This window comes from Dioscorea cayenensis, chromosome 6 (assembly GCF_009730915.1).
Source record: "Dioscorea cayenensis subsp. rotundata cultivar TDr96_F1 chromosome 6, TDr96_F1_v2_PseudoChromosome.rev07_lg8_w22 25.fasta, whole genome shotgun sequence".
In the NCBI taxonomy this organism is placed as follows: domain Eukaryota; kingdom Viridiplantae; phylum Streptophyta; class Magnoliopsida; order Dioscoreales; family Dioscoreaceae; genus Dioscorea; species Dioscorea cayenensis.
The window spans coordinates 14469750-14475138 of NC_052476.1; the positions used below are offsets into that span (position 1 = coordinate 14469750).

General features: G+C 40.2%; 1 non-coding gene across 1 annotated transcript; it reads left to right on the top strand.

Annotated features, from left to right (window-relative positions):
• The first annotated feature begins 237 nt into the window (after nucleotides 1-237).
• LOC120264106 lies at nucleotides 238-345 on the top strand. Its single transcript, XR_005537284.1, has one exon. It is a non-coding gene; the product is annotated as a small nucleolar RNA R71 (small nucleolar RNA).
• The last annotated feature ends 5044 nt before the right edge of the window (nucleotides 346-5389 follow it).

Here is a 5389-nt window from a genome sequence, read left to right on the forward strand (position 1 = left end):
AGATTTAACTTCTTACTCAATGATTCCACTTGAGCCACTAATGAAGTTACTGCATCTATCTCATGGAGCTTGGCCACCTTATTCCATTGGTAGCTATTAAACCCCATTTCTTCAATTAGTTGACGGACCTCACCGGGGGTCTTGTTACCTAAGGTACCTCCTGCTGCAACATCCAAGAGTTCCCTTGTACTCAGATTCAACCCGTTGTAAAAGGTCTGAACAATCATGCACTCTGGGAATCCGTGTTGCGGGTACTTTCTTAGGAGCTCCTTGAACCTTTCCCACGTCTCAAATAGAGACTCCAATTCCGACTGATACAAAGGATGAGATCTCATTCCTAAGCTTTGCAGATTTTCTGGAGGGGAAATAACGGGCCAGAAAAGCTTCTACCATCTCCTTCCCATGTCGTAATCGATACTCTAGGTGATGAGTGTAGTCATTGCTTTGCTCTCCCTTTTAAGGAAAAAATGGGAAGGCTCTCAACTTGATGACATCATCTGTCACCCCGTTTATCTTAAGCATATCACATACCTCGAGAAAGTTCTCTATATGACTATTTGGATCCTCATCGGCTAAACCATTGAACCGTGCGGATTGCTGCAACATGTGGATGAATGCCGGCTTTAGCTCGAAGTTCTGAGCTGTAATCGGGGGATGTACAATACTCAATTGTGTCCCCAATACTGAAGGTCTAGCATAATCGGATAATGTCCATTGTTGCTCATTCTGTTCTGCCATGTTTTCAGATTCTTCTACTTCCAAATCAGCTAGATTAGATGGTTCTTACACAGGTTCTTTCCCTTTTCTTCTAAGTGTACATTCAACCTCGGGATTTCCTTCAATCAATATTGAGGGGTTCCCTTGGGTCATAACCTGGAGCTGTACCGAAAAGAAAGAAAAAGAAATCAGAACGATGATAGAATAAGAAGAAATGAACTAGAATGAATAGCTAAGAAAACAAAGTGCAAAGTATTTCTAAACGCTAATTCCCCGGCAACAGCACCAAAAACATGACAACGCCCCTTGTGTATGTCCCGCAAGTGCACGGGTTTTTCGAAGTAATAAAATCCCAGATGAGTGGGGTATCATATCCACAGAGAGTAGGGAATAAAAACACTTAAATTATTTCTTAACTAAGTGAAAGATGAATAGTGATATGTGTGACAAGATGTGAAATAACAAAAGTAAAAGAACAAGAGAGAGAGAGAGCACAAGTAAAGGAGAAGGTAAGCCAATCGATATAAATGGGGTACCCGGATATTGTTCCGCTTAGAACAATCACTTCAAGTGGAAGAACCCTCTATTATACTTTCTAACTGATGCAATAATGAGTCTTGGAGATCCTTAAATACATGGTCCCAAATCTAAGGTCAACCATACCTAACTCTATACATGTCCCGGAGGAGAAATTAAATAACCTCTCAACCTCGCACTCGTATAGAATTGTAATGAGTTCTACAGATTCCAAGTAATAAATCCTCTTCGTAGATGTAGACCTAACCCTTTGGTCCAAGTGGAAGGTCCCTAGCCACAATTAAGCCCTAGGTGCTAAAATCACTTCAACGCTTCACTCCGTTGCACCTGCAACTAAGCCCCAGCGGAAGGTCATCCTTTAGCCCATTCACTTAACTATGACCGCAAAGAACTTGAGGAAATGGAGGTAGAATAAACCACATCAGAGGGGAAAGGGGACTCTCCGCTACCTTTCGACTCACCCTCTCAACCCTCTCTAATCTATCTTTGTCTAACTCTCGTGGTGTGTCACTCACTCACAAGGGTTACCAATAAGAACTCCCAGCCCTAGTGTCACTCTAAGGGAGTATTCATACAATCAAGCATTCAAGATTGGAACTCAAATAAAACATCAATTAATTGAAAGCATAATAAAAAGGTTCAATGAAACGAAAAACATCCTAGGGTTCACAAATACCCAAGTACCCACTAGGGGATTTAGCTCTCCATGGAGCTAATTACAATCAATGAAATCAAATGTAAACGCAAAGAATCCAAAGAAAGCCCCTCGATAATCATGGCGATGGTCTTATGGAGAGTCCTCTACTCGTCCAATGGTCCCTTTGTCCTTCCTAGGATACACCTCGCTGGATCGGTGCTGACGAAAGCTCTCCCATTAACCTTCTTCCAAATCGAGCGCGATGTCAGAGCTGTAGAATCTCTCCAAATCCCTAGCCAATACATCTCAAAACCCTAGCCGAAGCCCTCTCTCAAGTTGGAGAAAAGATCGAGAAAAAAATATGAAATTGGGGCTGAAATTGGCCTTAAATAAGGTTGGAATCGGGAATCCACACACCCATGTGTGCGCCCATGTGGATTTTTCGCACGAGCGTGTGAAATTTCTACACGCCTGTGTGGATTCTCTGTTTTCATCCTTCTTCGGCCAGTTGTGAACAATACCTGCTACAGTGTTTTGCTACACCGCTTGCTACAGTACCGACCTCAAAACACTCCCGAATCCATGCTTTCATCGAGGTAACATAAACGGGCACACATTTACGTTGTAGATCGCTTTGCTTCTTCAATAATGGACATGTTGGTGGAGATCTTGCAATACATGCACAAGTCGTAATGCTTGAATGTGACTACCCTTGTGCCCCTCCAAATCATTGTGCTAACTTGAATACGAGGAGATTGCCACACATTCCCACATTTTAAACCCGACTTATGTCTTCGCGTTTGAACCTTCTCAAGATTTCCTCCAAATGGTGTATTTACGATCCACGTTGGCTTCTTTCTATAATATTCGGCCTCACAACCCTATCTGCATGAAAGTAACATAAATACACACATATTAGCGTTAAAATCCGATAAAAGTAATGCTCATCATAAGGAAAGAATACTTCGCATTCTTATCGCACAAGCACTTATCAATACACAACACTTAATTAGTTGTTCCAATTTTTAGAACTAGGATTACTGCAAGTATTCTCAATCTTCCCTGTGGATTGACACCTTGCTTTTACGCACACTTTATTTTAAGATTGGCACGTATACTTGTGTTCCTATCAATTGTTCAAAAACATGTCATGTTTACTTGAGGTTGTGAACAGTGCCTTAGTCTAACTAGCATAGGTCCTGTCTTCATAATTAAACCATTTTGTAGCGTATGGGCTTTCTTTCTCCAGTCTTTCCAGCTAATAATTAAGTTTTTGTACATATGTCGCCCTTGCAGCATTCCAAAGCAAATCGTTTAGGGTTTTCCCTTTGATTTTCTGCCTTAAGTTTGTATAAATGTGGTGAACACAGTTTCTGTGTTCAACATTTGGAAATATTTCTTGAACAGTCCTTTTTAAGCCATGTATTAAAAAATTAAATAAACAAGATTATATAACACATGCATATATGTAATAGAGATTATTGAAGATGTTGCAGCCTACCTAATTGTGATAGAAAATCTAAACAAAATTATTCTTGAAAATGTTGCAGCCTACCAGATAGTGATAAGCATTTTTAAAAAGAAAAACATAAACCTACCTTTTGCCGGCCACTTATTACGGTGATGTATTAACTATTCCATATCTCCAAATCATCCCGCAAGAGTTCCATAAACCAGGTCCAAAGATTCTCTGTTCTCATTCAAAACTACTGTATATGCAATGGGATATATGCAGTTATTTGGGTCAATACCCACTGCTAACAACACTTGGTCATCATAAAGCTCTTTTAAAAAACATCCATCAAAGCCTACAACTGGCCTATATCCATAAGAGAATGAATCTTTTAAAGGTTTCAGATAGACATAAAATCCTTTAAAAAATACCTTCATCTCTCCAAAAGATGATTGTGGTTTCTCGATTATTTTCAAGAGCTTAGCCCCATATCTGGAAAGCTTCGTATACTGCTCTGCCTTAGCTCCATTGATCCCTCTGCATTTCCTAATATTTTTGTTCTCCATGCTTTCATAGTAGATATTGTAAAAGCTTTGATGACACACCCCTTGCGTGTGTGTACCGCAAGTGCATAGATTGTCAAAGTAATAAAGTACCCAACAGGTGGGTAGTCGAATCCACGATGAATATAATATTTCTATTTAGCTAAAATGAAATCGGTTGATGATTGTGATTCAAATGATTAATGATAATAAAATGAAAGTGAAAGAAAAACGAACAAGCAAGAGTAATCGGAGAAAGTAACCATTGGTAAAATGGGGTACCTGGACAATGCTCACCCTAGGACTATTATTCCACGTACAAGACTAATGTTATGCCTCATAATTGAAGTTTAATGAGTCATGGAAATCGAAAGACACACAGTCCCAAACCTAAGGTCAACCATGACTAACCCTCTACAATAGGCCCCGGTGGAAAGGGATACTCTCAACACCTCACACTATGTGGGACTGCTTGAGACTCTAGGAATTCCAAAGTGATAAACCCTATTCCCTAATGTAGATCAAACCCTTTGGTCTAGGTAAAGGATCCCTAATCATAATTAAGCCCTAGCACTAAAGATTTCTCAACACTTCACTCTGTCACTCGTGCAACTAAGCCCTAGTGAAGAAGATCTAATAGCACTTCACTCTATCATGATTGCAACGAACTCTTGGAATATGGAGGTAAGATAAATCACTTCAGAAAGGAAAGGGGAAGTTTCGCTACCTCTCGACTCACCCTCTCAACCCTCTTCAATCTTGCTAAGTCTAACCTAACGAAGTGCCACTCATTCAAGAGGTTACCTAGAGGAATTCTTAACCCTAGTGTCACTCTAAGGGAAAATCACAATAACAAGCACACAAGAATGAAACTAAATTAAAACATCAATTAAAGAAACATAATAGAAGTCAATGAAACAAAATCATCCTAGAGTTTACAAGTTCAAGTACACACTAGGGGTTTAGCTCCCCATGGAGCGATACAAAATAAAAAATGAAATCAAAAGTGAATGTAAAAACTTCATAAAGATAACCCCCTTGCTTTCCGTGGTGATGGTCTTGAAGAGCCACTTCTACTTCTCCAAAGACTCCTCCGTCGAGCCTAGGGCACACCTCGCCGAATCAATACCGTCGAAAGCTCCCCTAATAACTCTCCTCCGTAGAAAATCAATGTCGAATGCCGTAGAAATTCTCTAAAATCCTAGTAAAAACCTCTCCAAGCCCTAGCCACACTCTCTCGAAAAGATAGGCAAAAAGATCCCCAAAACAAACTCGCAAAGTTGTATTTAAAGGGCTGGAATCAGGATTTCACACGCCTCTGTGGAAATTCCACACGAGCGTGTGAATTTCCAGACTTCTCATTTCCTACACCCTGTGAACAGCAACTACTACAGTACTATACTACATAAAACTGCTATAGTACTCCCGAAATCTTCTTCTTTCATTGTGGCCGCATGGTTTGGCACACATCCATGCGGTAAATCATACTGCATCTTCACTTTC